At 42.5% G+C, this 20,283-nt stretch overlaps 1 protein-coding gene across 2 annotated transcripts in view; it reads left to right on the forward strand.

The window, feature by feature from the left end:
* Positions 1-760: 760 nt before the first annotated feature.
* The window catches only part of DAB2 (DAB adaptor protein 2), a 49,709-nt gene continuing 30,186 nt past the window's right edge, over positions 761-20,283 (forward strand). Inside the window, exon 1 of one of the 2 annotated variants that reach the window (XM_070411792.1) lies at positions 761-961. The gene's annotated coding sequence lies outside the window, so the exon portion shown is untranslated. Of the gene's footprint in view, positions 962-1,393; positions 1,470-20,283 lie in introns of those variants that run through there. The other variant, XM_070411793.1, reaches the window with a different exon arrangement.

A 20,283-nucleotide genomic window follows, 5' to 3' on the forward strand; every position in this document is an offset into this window, starting at 1 on the left:
TGTCTCCCATTTTTCATAGAGGTGTGGGAAACGTTATGGAAATTAGTACAGATAAAGGCGTGTTATACGTCCAGCCATGGATGTGCACGCATATAATCAGTTTATATCAGATATATAGCTTGTTTAGACAGGCTATCTAGACAGGAACTCTTCTGTTTATATCGATCTCATCAAGGAGGGCTGTTTTTATATCTGTGTATACAGGGTTCTATTCCATGCACAAATGCAGTGCGGTTTACATATACACACACGCGTTTCCCACCATGTCAGCGCACCCCCATCTGCGTGGCAAAGACCCCGATTCCCTTAAAGGAGGCAAGCGCACGTCCAGCCAGAGAAGCCGCAGGTCTGAGCGGGGAGCTGCCTCTGGCCAGGGCAGTCAGGCGTCAAGGCAGCCCTTTGTCCACAGAGACCCGACGGGTTCCAGGACTCCGGGTGCCACATCACTCCCCGCTCCCAGCCTCGATCCACGGAGGAATTGGTGGGATGGAGGTCGGGTCCCACCCCTTCCCTGCGGAGTTGCCCTTCACTGTCCTCAGTTGCACCCTCCCGGGTCGCCGGCCCCCTCCCAGCCGGCCCAGCCCTCGCTCCCCCCGCCCCGCCCAGCGAGTGGCGGCTGGGACTGCGCCCCGCTCTGCCCGGCGCCGCGCCCGGCTCCCCGCGATCGCCCCCCGCTGGCGGGCCCGGGGCCAGCGCCGTCGGCGCGGCGGCCACTCGAGTTAATAAACAGTTAAGTTTGGAAGACTCAGCAGACACGTTGAGGGGGAGTTACCGAGCCCGGGCAGCAAAAACATCCCGGCGCATTCCTCGGGCGCCCGGGCTGCCAGCATCTGATTACAACCATCTCGCCGGGAGCGGCGCGGCTCCGGGCTATTTAAGCGGCCGCCGGAGCGCGGCGCGGCTGCCGGGAGGGAGGCTCGCGGGCCGGTCATGCTCGCTCCGCGGACGCGCTAGCCAGCCTGTGAGTAGCTCTCCCCCTCCTCCCCCGGGGCTCCATGTTTGCGACCTCCTCCCCTCCTGGGCTTTCCGCTTTGGGGTGCAGACGTGGGGCGGCGGGGCACCTCGGGACCCAGCCGGGGACGGGAAGCGGCTGCGCGGCCTGACATCCCAGGAATGCCTCCCTGGAATGCGCGCACCTTCGGGCCGGCCGGGTGACATTTCCCCGCGCCTGCCTTTTGTGTGTCTGTGCTGGTGTGAGGCTCTGCGGGCAGCCCCGCCGGGCTCGGGTGGCTGCCCCCCACCTCGGTGGCTCAGTTTTGCCCTGTGACAAAGGCTGGGGACGGGTCCGTGCCCGGGGGAGCTTTTACCTGGTGACTGACAACCGGTGGCATTAAAACGTGAACTTTGTCTTCCACCCGCACGAAGCAAGTATGTGCCCAAGAAACTGAACAGACTTGTTTGAAACCCACGAAGCCCAGAGCGGGGAAAGGGTGTTTGCCTGCTTGCTGTGCGCCGGCTGGAAAGATGAAGTAAGAATTCTAGAAAAGGGGGGGCGGAGGGGGTGGGGATGAATGGGTTAAAGTCTTGGAGCCCCAGTCAGCATAGCGGTTTCCTAGCATAGAGCTGACTCTGTTATTTGTTTCTGCCATCCTTTCTTCTTGACTTAATTCTGAGCCTGGAATTCAGGTCCCCAGTCGGTGTCAGCAGGGAGCTGTTGGAGTCAAAGGGAAATTTAACTGGATTAAAAACACTTAAAGAATCTCGATGTTATCCCCACCCCAGCCACCCCCCCCCCCCTCACCTTTTCCTCTTTCTCTGTAGTTTGTGTTTGGAAGGAAGAGAGGCTCTCTGTAAAATGAGCGGAGCAGAAATCAGCTTCCAGACACATGGAAAGACTTAAAAATTATGGAGGGGCGACTTCATGAATAGTAAACGTTGTTATTGCACTATAAAGGGACTTAATGAAAAAATTTCTGGCCCTAATCAGGCCAGGCAGGGGAGTGGGGGAGAAGTAAGAAGACAGAAGTAAGGCGAACAGAAGGAGTGGCTGAGGAAAGAAAGTTTACACAAATGCCTTCAAGACATCTGATAAGGCTCTGGGAATGGCTTTGATGGGCTTTATAACTGACCTCCCTTCGGGCTAGAACTTGGCTCCCCACTCAGGAGCATCGAGTCCCTGTCGGGGAGGGAGGATCTAGCTGGGATGGGAGAGCCTTGCAGCCACCAAATGGCTGGTCTCCGTGCTCTGTGACAGCTCCATGCGTGGTCTCCCACACCAGCGGCCAGACCTTGGTTAGGTGCTCTCCTCTGGGCCTGGTACCCACCCACCCCAGGTTCTATCTCTCCCTCCCCGAAGGCAGACAAGCCTCAATGATGCTGTGGGAAAGTTTATTGTCTTGAGAATTCAGGAGTATTTGGCATTGAGGTCTCCTTAATCTCTGGGGAAGGACCTTTTGGGTGAAGTGCTGGGTACGTGGCAGTAAACAATCCTCACAACACAACACAGTGTGTGCACTGTGGACGGTCTAGAAAGCACAGAGGAGACCGAGTGGTGTTTCCCAATACGTGGTTCTGGGAAAAATGTCTTCTTCTGAATTCTTAATCCATTTTCTCCTAAAGCAGACTGGGTTATTTTTCTGTTGTAGTTGAATAACTTAACTTCTCCCTCTCCTTCCCTCCGCCGTCTCTATCCCTTCTTAGATGACTTCCCCCAGAAACCAGTTCTTCTTGAGCTAGGCTAGGCCCTCCCACATTTCACTGAATGACCAGAACAAGCAGATGGCAGAGAACGTCTTCCAACTCTGAACCGTGACACATGCGTAGTTGCCGTTCTCGTGATCTTAGACACAGTTGATCTTCACCTGAGGCCAGGAGGAGAGAAGGCAGCGCAGCACTGGCTAAAAGCCTTGCCTACTTAGTTGAGGACAATCCAAAGTCTGCATTTCCACTCCAGACTTTTTATAGTTTTAGATTCAACTCAAAGTCCAAATTCTTATGCACGAAGCTCATCCGTTGCCTTGCTCGAAAGGTTTAATGGATTTCAGTCACTTCATTTGGGTTGAAGGGAATTGCTTTTCAAGACACTTGTTGGACTGAAGATGGGACAGGAGCCTCTGGAAGCTGCTGGTCAGCTGGTTGGGGGTGAGATGTATTGGCCTGCTTGGCCGGGCCTCAGTCACCTGGAGATTAAGAGAGCAGGATAGCAAACGCCTTGCTGAGTGGCTCCCGGCCGGTAGGAGGCTTTGTGGAGACATGGGCTCTTGATGGCCCAGCAAGCGTGGTACAGCTGCTCATTTCTAATTCTACCCTCATGTGCCTGTAAGCCTAAGCCCGCTACCACCAATATTTCTCATCTGGAACCGTTTTGAAGGCTTCATGAGTTTCTCTTCCTCAGTGTCTCCTGACTTGAGGATTTAATTAATGCTCTTGCTTTACCTGGTTTGGCTCAGTGGATAGAGTCCCAGGTTCGATTCTGGTTAAGGGCACATGCCTGGGTTGTGGGCTCAGTTCCAAGTAAGGGCCAGGCAGGAGGCAGTCAATCAATGATTCTCATCGTTGATGTTTCTATCTCTCTCTCCCTCTCCCCTCCTCTCTGAAATCAGTAAGAATATATTTTTAAAAATAATTAACACTTTTCTTAAAGACAAAACTAAGATGCCGAACTACTTGAAAAGGCTGCTGCAGACTTAGCTCTCGGGGTGCTAGTTGCCCTCATGGCCCCCAGAACATTCCTCCCCCAGGAAAAAGGCCTGAAAGCAGACTGGTTGGGGAAGTTTCAGTAACTGACCTAACACATCAGGTTTCTACCCTCCAAACAGAACCAGAATGAGAACTAGACTGGCGACATGAAACACCGGAGGGGCAGGATGTGGTCATTTAAAATTCTCCCTGGTGCCGCTGTGCAGATCTGACGTTGAAGCATGCCACTGACTTGGTCAGAGGTAGGCAGGCCCAAATCACATTCAGATGAAATGGCCTCAGGGAAAGGTAACTCATGGGAACAATTCCTGACTTGATTGATTGTGTGAATCAGAAGGGAGACAGGTCATCCAGTCCCCTCCTCTTCAAAAAACATGCTAATTCTGAAGAGGGAAACAAATGATGCTGAGGGTGGGCACAAAAGGCTAGCCCAGGCCAGTTTCTGCCTCCCGCCCAGCACGATTGGGGAGCCTGGGGAGCCGTTGGGAGTGTGGGTTCTGGAATCCCATTGCCTCCCGAGGTCCTGGTTCAAATCCCAGTCACACCACTGCTGCTCACCTGGCCTTGGGTAAATTGCATCAGCTCTCTGTACTTCAGCTTTCTTATCTGGAGGAAATAATTGTACCTACCCCTAGATTTGTTGGGCAGACTTCATCTAACATGCTTAAAATATTTCATTCTGTCTCCCTTAGAAATGTATGTTTTCTTCTGTTTTTGTCCCTTGAACAACTGACTTGTGTTATCTTTGCAAGAACTGAAGACAGAATGGAGAATCTTTGTCATAATTGGACACCGCTTATCTACCTGCAAGATGTTAATCATTCAAGCACTTACTGTGAACAAAGCCAGCATGTTTGCTGTGCTCACGCTAGAACAGACAGGGAGTTACTCGCTGTCCTCTGCGTGGAACCCTGCAGTGGGGTTTGGTCAAGCTGACCTCCTCTGGTCTCCCCCAACTCAGACTCCCTCTGAGAGGGGGCAGCCCTTCCCCCTGAGGTCAGCATTACAGCAAAAGGAAGTGGGAAGGGAGGGACCATCCGTGCTAAACTGAGTGACTAGGCTAGAAATAAAATATCTTCTGAGGCAGGCGGCCCTATACTATCATTGCCCACATAGCTGGGCAGGTTGCCACGGTTATTCCCTTTCCCAAATTCTTCTCATACCTTGGAAGAAAGCCTGACACTCTAGGGTAAGGAAAATCGGAACAAATCGCTTCCTGGTCTAAAAATGGAAGTTATTATTATTTTTTTATTAAGTGAGGTAGAATCTTCTCTCTGCCCACCTCATCCCTTTCCTCTTCTTTTAAACTTGTTTGAACTCTACTACTTAATTGACTAACTCTTAACTGTTTGTTACATCATCAAAATAGCAAAGCATTAAGACTTATGAAACTTAAGGAACATAAAAGCTATTGCCTCAATATAGACGTATCCTGGCAATTTTTCTCTGCTCACATGACGTATAACTCAGGGCAAGTAGCCTTTAACTGCCCTACGCTGGTAAGAATTCTGAGTGAATGGGGAAGACCATTGTGTTCAGCTGCAGGGAAGTTGCCAGGAGGCAGAATGCACGAGGGTTGTCCTGTAGATGTTTTTAAGTAACCACACAGTAAAGGGAGCAGGAAGCATAGGTAAGAGTCCTGGAAAATCTAGGTTTGAAACCCGGTACAACTTGGAAGAAGTTTGGGTGAGGATTTCTCTGGCTAAAAATCTATCCTATTTCTCCCTAGCAATGGGCTGTAAAGTATTACAATGAAATAGACTTAGATCTTTATGTGACAGATGAACTGCTGCCGTAAGTTCTCATTTAACAATCAGATTAATTCAGTCTTCCAGTTTGGACACGTGGCAGGCGTGGCATGTATTTCACAGCTCGAGAGAACTCACGGAAGGCAGTGGCTCTCAGAGTGTGGTCCCCAGACCAGCTACATCAGCATCACTTGGGAACTTGTTAAAAATGCAAATTCTTGGTACCCATCCCAGAACCACTGAACCAAACTCTAGCACTAGGGTCCATCCAGCTGTATTTCAACAAGAGCAACACATGATGATAGAGTAACTTTCACAATTCAGTTGCTTTATAATTCAGTTGTTTTAATAGAAAACATAATGAAGTATCTGAATTCCTACAGTCATAGACATAAGAAAGCAAAGCATTTAAATAGAGCTCAGTTTCACTGAGTCTTGGGAGCAGAAAGATGCAAAAGCACAGACCTTGAGATTTTTTTCCTGCTATCTCAACTATTGCTTTCTTGATCCTAGGAAAATCGATGTACTCCTTAGTTTTATATTATCACCTCCTTTCCAAATCTTTTCCCCATTCCTGGGGTTTTAAAAGAGCATAATTAATCTCCATTTATTAGGAGACTGTCCCAGTTACTTCTTTAAGAAAAGATCCCAGTAAACTAGACCATTACCCTTGAACCAGATGGTTTTCTTTAACCTATAACATTTTTTATTTTGTTATTCATGCCATGCCCAGAGCGCAGATGAAGCCCTCTCCATAATGGTAAATGCATATACTGTACTTGGTTTTTATAGAGTTTTATGGTTTATGAAGTAATGTTCCATTCTCCCATTTGGCTTTCACTTTAAATAACTTAAGATAGAAAAGATATCTCCATTTTTTAACTGTAGTAAGATCAGTAGATATCAGCTTGCCCAAGGTGGTATCATGAAGTGGTAGAGCTGGAATTCAAGCATGAACGTGTATGATTTGAATCTTGGTGTTTACCTGGATATTTACTAAGTCCCTATTATGTGAAGTATGTACTAGGTTGGCAATGGAGGAACTTCCAATGAGTAGAGATGGAGAAAAAAGTCTACATCCTGTGAAGCAAAGAATGTAAAACATAGGCCTGCCACTCCTTGGAAAAGCTTCTCAAGGTCTCTGACCCTTAGTTGCCTCACTCACCTTGCAAAACAGTCCTAGGAATGACTGATGATAATCAGAGACTGATGGTTAGCAGAGATCATACCCTTAGACTGAAAAGTACAAGGACATGATCTAGAAGTAGAGAATTGGAAGTCTGGCTTTGAGAAGGCGTCATAGGTTAGGGGTTAAAAGCTTGGGTTCTGAACCACAAATCATTGTGTTCACAACCCAGCTTAGCCATTTAAGGCAAGAGATATAACATCTGAGTTTCATTTTATCCATTAGTATAATGTGCTGCTGCTTCAGAAATGTACGCTCTAGAACTACAATTCTGGATGTAATAGCTAAGCTGATGTCAACAAATGGTCTTGTTCTTGTTGTTTGTGAGCTTTAGGCAGGGTAAAATCTAGACATGACCACATTCAAGCTGAAAATTAGAAGGCCATCTCTCCTACATACCTTGAAACTATTAAATGTAAGGGTCAAGCAGGACAATGAGGCAATGGTTTATAAATCAGGACAGGCACCCAAGTGTTAGCTCTAAAGGTACCACTTGAATCTCATGTGTGCAGGACAGTTGAGTCCTCCTGAGGTCTAGAGTTAATCCACATCCAAATAACTGGAAAGTGAAGAGTAACTTCACTAAATGTGTCCATATTGGATGTAGCTGCCCCCATTGTTCTAAGCATTTCACCCACCTGGCCTCATTTATTTTTCATATTTATATCAATTGTCCTATTAGGAGACCAAGACCTGTTATAATCCTCTGTAATGTGTAGTACAAATGCTAAAGTGCTTTTTGCTACCATTTAGTGCAGCAGAAATAAGCCAAATGTGTTTGAATCTATTTCTGAAGGCTGGCGTACTCATATGAAGAATGCTGAACCAGCTTGGCTTTGAGACACAATGTTAGTTGAGGCAGGAAATGTATAATTGGCCTCTAGATTAGAGGACCAGAAGTCAGAATGGTACACATAGTAGGTGCTCAAACATCTGTCCTTTAAAAGAAAGTCTCAGCTCTGTATTGGTGGTGGGGGGGAGGGATATTATTTTTTGTTTGTTTTTTTGTGGGGGAAGGTTTTAACCGTTGCCTCTAAAGTTAACATCGTAAATGCAACCCCATTTCTGAAGTAGAAAACAAATTTGTAACTGATAGAACAGGCTCTTTCATCCTTAGCTGGTTGATTATAAGATTTAATATTGATTTCTGCCTGGACCAAGGGGCAACTATAGCTGAGTCTTTTCAGAAACATACATGTACTTGAATTGAAATGGTATTTTATTCAGTGTACAAGCTGTCTTCTGAAGGACATCTTGATGCATAGGTGCTTACTTAACTGCCTGAAAACTCGTTCTTTGGGATTTCTGATTTATGCAGCTGGCCTAAGGTTCTCAGTGACTGAAAGTGGTTGTTATTGACAGTTGGATGGAAACATTTACCTAACACCTGCTGGTGGACACGTGGAGGTCAACAATTACTGCCTATGAGAAATTTTGAGAAAATGACAACTACTCAACTAGCATATGGCTGTATTATAATTAAGTGATACAGAGTAGGGTCCAGAGGAAAAAAATGAATATCAGTGTGATAATGGACTTGGCCTTTACAGGCATGGTGGAGGTCATGCATTCTAAGGAGAAACACATAAGCAAATGTGTGTCTGAATTATTGGAAGTCTGGCTTTGAGGAGATGACATAGGTTAGAGGTTAGAAGCTTGGGCTCTGAGCTACAAATGACTGTGTTCACAGAAATTTTGGCCAAGAGTGGCAGAGAGATAAGGGGTGGTATTGTTTAGGAAGGAGACATGGATTGCACTGAGCCTTGGATGTCAGGCGAGAACTTAGATTTTTATTCACTAAGCAGTAGTTTTCCTTGTTAAACCAGGAAGACAAAATGCTGACTCAGATCAATTCACCTGGCTGTATTGGCAGGATGAGTTTGAGTGGAGATTTCTTAGAAGTTGAAGAAAAACCTGTATTTCATGAGAAGTCAGCAATCAAAGTAGAGAAAAGTTTTGCCTAACTGAATATTAAGGATCAAATGGAAAATATGTTTTTACCCCTATTGTTATAAGTGCACTGCTCTTGACCAGACTGTGTGGGGCTTGGGAAAGTAGGACAGCTGACTCTCTGACCTCAAAACTTCACTGAGTGGGGAAAGACGTGGACATGAATCAGAGGGCAACACTAGGTCATGGCAACTATAGGAAATTGGTAGGGCTGGTGAGAGTCAGAGAAGACTTCCCCAAGACAGCACATCTTGAGTGAACTTTGAATGACAGGTAGAAATTCAAATAGGTAAGGCAGTAAGTATTACAGGTATTACAGGGTAGGAAGGCAACATGAGAGAGCATGGTGTGTGTGTGTGTGTGTGTGTGTGTGTGTGTGTCCCATGGGGAAGAAATTAGCTTCCCCAGGGAAACAGTGGATACATATACTATTATACTGTGCATTCTAATTATGAAGGGCTTTGAATCTCTGGTTGACAGTGAGTCTTGGAGTTGAACATGGTGCCTGCTTAATGAGAGTCAGGAAGGCCAGGACGTCTGATAGGACATCACTGCAATAATTCAGCCATCAATGTAGGTCAGGTACAGCTAGCGTCTCCTACCACTTGATTCTCATTGAACCTTTTGAGAAGAAGGAAAACTTTATCCCACAAAGATTTTTTTCCCCCCACAAATATTTTCTTTACCTCAAGTATATTCTAAATATACTCAAACGTATTTATGCCATGTGTCTAGGACAGGGGTGGGCAACCTTTTTGTGAGTGCGTGCCAAAACCAGCAAAATCTCTGGCTCAAAATTCTTCTGCGTGCCAACCCTAATTTTTTGAGAACATGTCACACCTACTTGATATCTCTCTTTTTTTAAAAAAATATATTTTATTGATTTTTTACAGAGAGGAAGGGAGAGAGATAGAGAGTTAGAAACATCGATGAGAGAGAAACACCAATCAGCTGCCTCCTGCACACTCCCTACTGGGGATGTGCCTGCAACCCAGGTACATGCCCTTGACCGGAATCAAACCCGGGACCCTTGAGTCCACAGGCCGACGCTCTATCCACTGAGCCAAACTGGTCAGGGCCTACTTGGTATCTCTTAAGGTGTACGTATGTGAAGAACCTTAAAGAAAATAAAATTCATTCGAGCAACAAAAACACAGTATATGATGATGAAAAATACATTTATTTTTTAATGTATACATGTACACTGATAGTCCGACAGAAAACTTTATGACTCCGTTTGATATTATCAGTGGGACTTTTGCTGCTGCATCACTGATGACAGAGATTTTACATCAGGTTTATATTTCGTGACCTTCAGAGATATGCACGAGCTACTACTTTCATCCATCAGGCTATTCCTATTACGAGACTTAACAAAATTCATCACTGAGAACAAAGATTCACAAGCGTATGTGGATGAAACCAAAACACTGGTCTGATCTAGGCAGGGAGAGTTAAGGCAGAGGCATAGAAATTGCTCTTCCCCTCTCTCATCAATCCATGTCTATGGTCTTTAAGATAACTTGTTATGTAAAATTATTTATTGATCTAAGTTGCACCTACACTGAATTTATCTGAAAAATAAAAAAGTCGATATTAAGACAAAAATTGTAAATGGAAGATTATAAGAGAGGGTTTCGCGTGCCAGCAAAAGTTACTGGCGTGCCATGTTTGGCACGCTTGCCAGGGGTTGCCCACCCCTGGGCTAGGAAATATAAAAATAACACTGCAATATGAGTTGGCTAATTGTGAGGGACGAGATAGTATCGCTTGTTTGGAAGCAGGAACTTGGGGTGGCGATGAGGCAGGTCAGGGAGGAATGCTAGAATGGAGAAAAAATTGATGAGGAGGAAGGAAAGGTGTGAAAACAAAGGGTAATTATGGAAAATAGAGGGTGGAAGTTTTGCCAGTTTCAGTCAGTGTGAACAGTCTAAGACAGAACCTTAGCTTCGTGCTGGGCTACAGACAGTACTGCTGTGGAGCTTTTAGGTATATCCATATGCAAAATGACTTCTGTAGTTCTATTTTCAGGTAGTATATGGAGACAAAAGGTTCTGTTTTCTATACAAGAACTCTTCAATGGAAACGTTGGATGCAGCCATATCCTGTTTTGGACTTTTTATACCTCCTGCAGCCAACACTGGTTGAGGGCTTACTGATGGGGGTGATAATAAAGTCCTATCTCTCTTAAAGGTCACATTAACCAAGAGTTACCTGACATTACCTTGCTAAATCTTTTGCAACTAGCTAGTGCTCCTTAGATAATCAAAGCCACGACAGGCCATGGGAGGGGGTAGCCAGCACACTTTCATAATATTGCTTCATTTCAATCTGCGATTCAGGAGTTTGGCCTGATCGGAAAGTGACATGATTGCACTCAGAAAATCTGGCAATTCAAAATGCCAAAGGAGCCCTGGCTGGGGAGCTCAGTTGGTTAGAGTGTTGTCCCGATACACAAGGTTCTGGGTTCAATCCCCAGTCAGGGCACAGACATGAATCAACCAATGAATGCATAAATAAGTGTATCAACAAATCAAAATGCCAAAGAACACATTTGGTTCTAGAATATAAAGGTTTGCGTCATCTCTGAATAGCTTGCCCTTCTGCCGTGTGAAAATTGAATGCGAAATGAACATGGTGTTTCTGATGTTTATGAAAACATTGTCAATTCAAAACTTCGGACTTTAAGGTAACTCTGCAGGGAGCATCACAGGTATCTTTCATGACCTGATTGATGTACCATAAGATTCTTCCCTCCAGCACACAGACACTCCTGCAGATTACATTATGGTTATAGGAGACTCCCAAACAGTAAATGTGCATAACCCCCTTGTAAGGAATGCTTCAAGTAAATGTCATAATTTTAAAACTGTCTGTTGAGGAGGCTAATTTAGCCCTTAAGACAACATTTGCATCTTTCTATGGTTGATATTAAGAAAGTAATTTATATAAAATTCCTTGCAGTATGAAGCACTAATTTTGCTCTTATGAATCATTATTAATGGCAGTGAAGTGTTCTACCATAATCAGAAACATTTTCTCTAAAGCACTTAGTTGTAACTATTCCTTGCTTGTTCCCTCTCCCCTGCCTGTACTATAAGCCCCTGAGAGCAAAGACCATGTCCGTTTTTTCACTGTATATCCAGCATAATACAGTGTTTGGCACACAGTAGGTGTTCAATAAACGATAACCAGGTAGCCAGGTGAATGTATGACTCATCATTTGTAACGTTATGTATGCTACTCGTTTGTAACGTTACTTGTACATTTTTATTATAGAGTAAGCAGAATGGGAAACTTGAGCTTGCCTTATCATCTGTTGTATAAGTAAAACAGTTATGAATCCTTTTTTAAAAAACTTTAAGGTTATTTATAATGAGTAATATCCATATGTTCCTCTAGTTTATATCTGCTCAGGGCCTGAGAAAAGCAGACAAGCTGTTACTGAAATTCTCCAGATGGTGTGGTCTTTTCAAGTCCTTGGTTTAACTTCTACCAGTGGAGTATCCATCAGAGCGCAAACATCCATCTGTCCCGATGGTATAATCAGTTGGCTAATAATAATAGTGGTGACTAGTTTTCAACCTGATATTTCATCCAAGGACAACTCCTTATTCTCCTTCTGTTTTTCCTATTTAAGAATATTTGCTAAACTGTTTACTAAAGAGCTAATAAAAATTGAGAAAATAGATGAAACCTTTGGCTCAACACTGGATAATTAAGGCTATCATTTTGACTTAACACAATCTCTGCCCAAGTGAAAGAAACGTGTTTTTTAAATGTTGCATGTGCAGCTGTATTGTAGATAAAGATGTGATGTCCATTAGGCTTTTTAAAATGCTTAAATTAGGTTGACAGCTCATTACTGTCTGCACAGACGCCAGTGGTTCCAAGAACACCAGTCTGGAAACCAGCAGTAGACCATGCCCTGATCAACTTTCAAAATCCTAGCGTAAAATATTTTTTCCAGCCCTGGCTGGGTGGCTCGGTTGATTGGGGAGTCGTCCCATACATCAACAGGTTGTGGGTTCGATTTCTGGTAAGGGCTCCTAGGTTGGGGATTTGATTGATGTTTCTCTCTCTCTCTTCCCCCACCCCTCTCCCTTCCTCACTCTATAATTAATAAAAACATCTCTTTGGGTGAGGATTTAAAAAAAAAAAAGAGAGGTTTTCCAAATCCTAGTTATCACTTAATTCAAAATGTACTGTTCACTTTTTAATATATCAACAGCTTTTCTCAACAACTCTGGATAGGTAAGTACCAATTAACGATGTCTAAGAAGGTAGTGGAAAGCTTACTGTGGGCAGCATTCTGGATGCTCTCAGACATGTTCGCTGCGGAGATCCTCTTAGCCTTTGAATGTAATTTCATGTAATTGAACCTAGAGCATCTTCACGTGTTTATCTTTAGCCCAAGTTAGACTATAGATTTACCTACATTTAAATATTGCTGACAAGTTACATATCTCTGAGGAATTTGATTTTTAAAGTACATAAAGGCACATGTCACTTTAGTGTCACTATTCTAAATGTGTGAGAAGCAGACATCTGTCTCTCACCCTGCTTCCATCCTTCTTAGTCATCATTTCTTGGGTCTGATCTTTCTAGTCTTTCAATAGTTATGTAGGGAAACATCTGTAAAATGGGAAACGCTATATATTCTGTTTCAAGCAAGGAGCTATAATGCCATGACTATTTTCGTCAATAGCTGCCTTTTACAAAAGATGTTCCTTTCGGTGCTCGTATTTCAAAATATCATTTCACTTATATCAAGTTTTTATCAAACTGATCTAATGGAAATTCTGTTTTTAGGATGGAATGGGCCTTGGAATGGCGGTTATGAGATGTAGTGGCCTTTAACTATTTTTAGGACACCTCTAGGACACTGTTTATTTGAAGTTTGAAGGTCACTGAGCATCATAGCTTGGCATGATGAGATAACCTTGACTCTGACATTTGAGATTTTTAGACCTTAACCTTTCCATTAAAAGGCTTTGTTTCCAAAAGAGTAGCCAAGTTTTTAAATGAAAGAAACCAGCAGTGTTGAATCACTCAAAGTGGTAAATTGATGCAACCACCCTCCTACAAAGCCATCTGACTCTTTGATGCCATGGCTCTGTACTGGGATTTGTCACCACCCCGACCTCCACACCACTGCTCAAAACCTCAAAGTCTTTCCAGTACCACTTAGACAAAATACTGTTTTATAAACCACTCTAATCCCGTTTGACCCACCCTTCAACCTTTTCCCCTGGTATTTCCCCTAGCCAAGCTGACATAAATATCCTTTAGGCATTGCTATCAATTACTCCTTCCCAAATGTATTTTCTGGGTAATGCACTTGTCTGAAGAGCTACCTTAATTCTTTCTTTGGCATGTGTTGTTGTAACACAGAGAAGTTAAGAGCTTAGACCTGTGTGGCTTTCACTGGCTGGTGAACTGTTCTTGAGCTTCTACTCCTGTCAAGTAGGGATGATAATACCTTCCCCATTGGGTCAATTGAGAAAGTCTTGGCAGCACACCTGGTCTGTAATGAATATTCAATGCATTTAACTTTTAGAAATGTAGTATTCCTTCAGTGTTCCTAAGAAATCTGTTTAAGCCATCCCCAACCCTGCCCTCCCAACCCACTTTGCTATCTTTTGAGCATGTATCACCTTCTGAATGATTATAACCCATGTATGTGATTCTCCTGCTAAAGTGTAAACCCTCTAAGGAAATAGATCTTTATTTTGTTCTGGATGAGTGCCTGGCACGTAGTAGAGATGTAGGTTTATTACATGAACTAACTTGCTGGCATGCTGACCACTGGCATTCAGGGGCAAATTTTGTTTCCGATCTCTAAATTAATGGCTTTGAGCAAATCGATTACCAAACCCCGATGCTCTGAACAATAACAACAACAAAAAGGCTATAATACTTGAAGGTGTTTTACATTTTCTAATAGCATGACTTCAGAGTGAAATGTAGGGTAGCCAATGACTTACTCTTTGTGTATTCACTTTTGCTAGGCAGTGTGAGATAAATTACATACTCTTTAGAGTGAGAAGGGATGGCATTTGTTTTTCCTTTAAGGGAATTTCTTAGATGGAGGTGAACATGTAGAATGGCATTTAAGTAGGGAACCTCAATACTGGAGAGAGTGACCCTGAGAAAGATACTTGATTCACATCCCACTTCTGATAATTAGCTCTAAAAGTAGAACTTTGATTAGGTTAGAAGAATTAAGAAAACTTGTTAGTGGTGTTTCTCCCACTAGTTTCCTTGGTGTAACTAATTATCCACTTCTATAGTTTGCGAAGAAGTACATTGCTAGCTAATAAAACATTACAACTATAGACACATTCTCAATTTCACATATTGCTACACTTGAAGGCTTCTGTGAAGTGTAGGAGGCCTTGATCATGACTTTTTTGAGGATTTGTCTTAACTTCCTTGTCTGCCACATTGAGTCTTTTTAATAAAGTTTGGATTAGGAATTTAACAGTGGCTTTCAAAGAAGACTTGTCCTTGTACAGGGCTATAGAGTTCAGCTAAGTAAACAAATGATTGAATTGCATTCTCTGATGCTAAAAATGCCTACATAAGAAGACTAGAAAATAGCAGATGCCACAGTGGAGTGGATCTGGCTAAAGCTTCAAGGACCAACTCAAGTTACTTTTATTTAATGACCATAGTAGAGATCACAAGAGAGACGACAAATGGAGCCCTAGCTAATCACTTATATCCATCCCTTGTTTTCCTTAAGTATTTATGTGTCAATTACTTAGCAGGAACAGAATTTTGCCTCAGGTCATTAATGGTTCAAAGAACAGACAAGATTGCTCTGGAAGCTAGTATCTTGCTTAAATATTAAATTTTTTATGACCCAAGAAACTTCCTTTACCGTGAGTCATTGATGTTGACGTTCCCGTGTAGTCTACCTGTTCATGTCATTCTAGACCAGCCGTGGGCAAACTACGGCCCGCGGGCCAGATCCGGCCCGTTGAAATGAATAAAACTAAAAAAAAAAAAAAAAAAGACCGTACCCTTTTATGTAATGATGTTTATTTTGAATTTATATTAGTTCACACAAACACTCCATCCATGCTTTTATTCCGGCCCTCCAGTCCAGTTTAAGAACCCATTGTGGCCCTCGAGTCAAAAAGTTTGCCCACCCCTGTTCTAGAACAATAGACCCAGGTGACACCCCCGTGATTTGTCATCTTAAAAAGGTAATGGGACCCTCTAGGGATGGTATGCATGCAACAGGCCTGGGAAAAGAAAACCCTCATTTACCTGCTTATTCTGGAAAGTGTCCCCATGGTAAAGCAGATCTTTGACCAACCTCTTGCCCTAAAGCGGTGGTTCTCAACCTTGGCTGCACATTAGAATCACCTGGGAATCTTTTTAAAATCCTGATTTCTGGGCCCCATCCTCTGGAAATTCTCTTTCTTTGTTACTAATGTTGTGGCCTCACCCCATAACAAAGAAACAGAATTTCCAGAGGATGAGGCCCAGAAATCAGGATTTTAAAAAGATTCCCAGTGGTTCTCTAAGGTTGAGAACGACTGCCCTAAAGCCAAACCTTGACCGTTAAGTAGAAATACCTGTGACTTTGAGTGCTGGGCAGGTTTATAAATAATAACTTAATTTGAAGGACACATACTCAACACAATTTCTAGCCAAAGCTCTGAGAAATAAAATTAAAAAAAAACAACTTAAAAAAAACACACAATATAATTCATAGGTTTTTAGCACAACTATTAGACAATACAATAAGTGAGATTACCTTAAATCAAACTCATTTAACATGGGAGGAGTGGAGGGTCACCCAGCTTTGGATTCACTCTAAAACTGTCTGCAGCTGGAGATGATTTTGAATAACACATTTTAAAAGACATAGATATAGATCCAGTACACATCTTGATGGTCTAGAAAACCAGAAAAACTAGATAGTCCTAGTAGGTAAATTTATCATTTCAAATAAGTTAAGCCCTTTGGGAAGCAGCAAATCCTTTGGCACTGAAAGGGTGAGGGCTATTCCCTCCATCTTGCCCCATATCCTCCATATTGGAGTAGGAGCCATGTGCTTAGTCCCCCTTCTTCCCGGAAGCCCAGGCCTCTGCTGGCCACGCCTGGGATTTCTTTAAACTAACCAATGACAGTTGAGGGATGTGCGTGCTATAAGAATTACCGCATCCTATGTAACAAGACCTAGCTTGCACCTTGCCAATCGGCAGGGCCCACAGTCCCCTCACTCCACCCCCTATTAAAACCCTGGTTTTTCTCACGGCGGTCTCTCCCTGCCACTTGGCTTGCCGTTGAGTCGGTAAGGAGGGTAGGGGAGCCAAACCCGGGTTTGAAATACAGACTCTTATGCTTTTGCGTCGGACTGGCTGGCTCCTGGTGTGGTCTTTTGGGGATCTTAAAATCTGGGCATAACAGGCACCATATGAACTAATGACTTGTTTAATTAATGCATTTACTGCCTTTTAAAACATCCAAACTGACTTGTCTATCAGGCTAGCAGCATGACATTCATAAGAAACAGCATATTGTGTGGAATATTACTTCGTGTTAATTAATATAAATGTGAGACACTAATTACTTTTTCTATCTTGTAGAATAATATCTAGATCAAAAGTGAAAAAAATATGTTGGGTTTGAGGAAAAAAATAACATTTTTCTAAGCTCCTCAAAGTCATTGGTTAATGCTATCTCTGTAGTTTATTTATTTATTTATTTATTTATTTTACACAAACGGGTGGCAAGGAAATGAAATATTCAAGATATGAGCCTTCAAAAATGTCTAATGCCATAACCAGGACAATTTTCTTAGATATCCTATTTGTATGCAATAGGTACAAATTTTCTTTTCCCCTCCCACTACCCTAGAAAGATTTTAAAGTTAGAAGAGATGACTTAAGAAAGCAGTTCAGTGGAATATATATGTTAGCAAATCTTTGAAGTTGCTCTTTAAATCCCAGAATAAACTTGATGACATCTGTACAGATTAAGGTGGCGCTTGAGGTCTTTCCTCCTGGTCTTTGATTATACAAACAAGAAAGACCAGTGAGCTGCACCTTCATTTCCTAAGAACTCTGACCTTAGTTCTCTGAAACACCATCATCCATTTTAACTTTATTTGTAGAAGTTCCTTTAAATGACTTGCTAAAGGGGGTATGGAAACTGACTTCTTGAAAGCTTCTGTAGATTAGTAGCATTTTAGTATTGAGGGTTATATAAGAGTGACATTTCCCTGAAAGCTCTACTAGATACAAGGATCCCCAAATTATTCTTCCAAACTTGCTGATCAGATTGCTTTATGGTCTCTAAGGTCGATGTCTAGACATGTGTGTAGACGGGAGGATCAATTAATTATGACTTACATGATTCCAACAGGTATAATTTTGATTGTATTAACTTGGGTTTATAGTTAAAATTCGTGCAACAAAACCTGTCTCACTTACACTTTATAAGCAAAAGTGTGATATTAAGCGGTAGGGTGTTTTTATTCTAACTGGGACTGCCTGTGCTCATTTATCTCTGCAGTGAATGAACTGTACACAGATATTTCAGTACATCGGAACACTTTATTGTTCCAGGTAGTTGTTTCAATTGTGTGGCAATTAAAATCCCAAATCTGCTCCATTTAGCAGGGGTTGATGTGCAGCTGTTGAGAATTTTCCCATCCCTCGGTTTAAAAATGCATTTATTGATTCCCATGTACTTACTTGGCCCAGTACTATTTCCCAAAAGATGAGAGAATGATGAGCATTATGAAACTGGAGAATGCACATAGCTCAAGGATACGTGCATTTCTGCCACTTTGTCCATCCCATACTCACTCTGCAGCAACTGAATAATATTTGTACAACTGTGTTCACAGTTTCAAAGCAGGTAGGCTAGATATTTCAGGATGTTTTTGGATCCTGTGATCTTAAATGTTTAAGACTCAGGTAGTATTAATGCATCACCTTAAGAAGCAAGAAAACAAGTTAGCAGATTTACCTTTCTCCCTGTATACCAGAACCTGAAATTATGTAGGGATTTCTGATCTGTTAATCTGTCTCATTTTACTATCTTTTTTGCAAGTATCAACCAAGAAGTAAGTAAATGCGCCTATATTCTTATTTCTTCTAGAAGAACTCCCCTGGCCTGTTAGATGGTATTCTGGAAACTTCCTAACGTTTGGCATGCTAGAACACTGTTATTAGGAGGGGAGAGGGTTGGTTTTCAGGTTGCTGGTTCTCTCTAAACCTGAAATTCAGCAAATAAGTAAGATATCCCTTTGTGTTTTTATTTATTTTATTTATTTATTTATTTTTTAAATATATTTTATTGATTTTTTACAGAGAGGAAGGGAGAGAGATAGAGAGTTAGAAACATCGAAGAGAGAGAAACATCGATCAGCTGCCTCCTGCACATCTCCCACTGGGGATGTGCCCGCAACCCAGGTACATGCCCTTGACCGGAATCGAACCCGGGACCCCTCAGTCCGCAGGCCGATGCTCTATCCACTGAGCCAAACCGGTTTTGGCAGGATATCCCTTTGTGTTTTTAAATGACTCCTTTTTCTTTTGTCTTGAGAGCAGTCCAGTCTTCTCTAAGGGAAACAAGCTAAATCATGAAGAAACATTCTAAAAGTAAATATATATCAAGCACACGAGATACTAGTAAACAGCGATGCTTTAAAAAACCACTGTTCTTAATGGGGTTAGTTCGTAGGAGGGCCAACATTCTTCTTGGAGAGGAAGCCTAAATGCCCTGTTGGCAGTGGATATCTTGCCCAACTAGAACAGATCATGGCAGATGTGGAATTGTGAGACAATGGCAAGTTTCTCATGGAAGGTTAATGCCAAGTCTAAGGATAGATTGAACAGTAACACAAAGGGCATATTCTGCTGCAAAGGCTACCTAGAATCCAGAGACAATATTTTAGAATCAGATAACTTGAACTGATCTTGAGTAGAGTCTACGCAACTTTTGTCATGGTTTTGGTCTATGTACAGACATGTAACAAAAATAATTCCCCGTGTCTATATAGCCAATTACTATATACACATCAGTTTGACTACTCTGTGCTGATGTTACAAAGGCAGCTGCATTCTTCTTTCTTTAAACCTTTTGAAACACAGCATGCATCTGAAACGGGAGTTGCAAACAGGTACAGAAACACTCAAGCAATGGCTTGAAGAATTATATAAATGTAGGGCTCTGCCTGAAAGGGAAGCCACAGTGGGATTTGATATAATTCAGCCAGATCAATTAAAGAACAAACCAAATATCAAGCCGTGCTTCTTGCACTGGCTTTTGGAAGAGGACAAGTTTAAGATTACCTGCCTGCTTTTAAAGTGGCCTGATGTGGTTATATCATAAAGTAATTCTATTGGTGTTTATAGCTTAATGTTTCAAATGCAGATGCTTCTAAATGACATGCTTTTTAAACTCTTCTAACTTCCACATAGATCTTCAAGATGACTATTGCAATGCACTTGAGTCAAGGGAAACCTGTTTAACAGGTTTATGTGTATAAACATCATAGGTGACGTCACAGAGAGACTCAGATGGGTGAACTGTTGTCTCCTAGTGTCCACATGCTAGATATGCTGCACATTCGTATCAACTGCATCCGGGATCGTTTCACTTGGAAGTGAGAAAGCACAACTGGATGTTGTGTGTTCTAAGAAACAAACTCCTTAGACCCATTTATATGAATTCTTTAATATCTAGCTCAGAACCAGGTAGAGGATTTAATTTTGATAGAATTATCTACCC

Source organism: Myotis yumanensis, unplaced genomic scaffold, assembly GCF_028538775.1.
Source record: "Myotis yumanensis isolate MYYU_CA2020_CCGP unplaced genomic scaffold, mMyoYum1.0.hap1 SCAF_4, whole genome shotgun sequence".
Classification (NCBI taxonomy): domain Eukaryota; kingdom Metazoa; phylum Chordata; class Mammalia; order Chiroptera; family Vespertilionidae; genus Myotis; species Myotis yumanensis.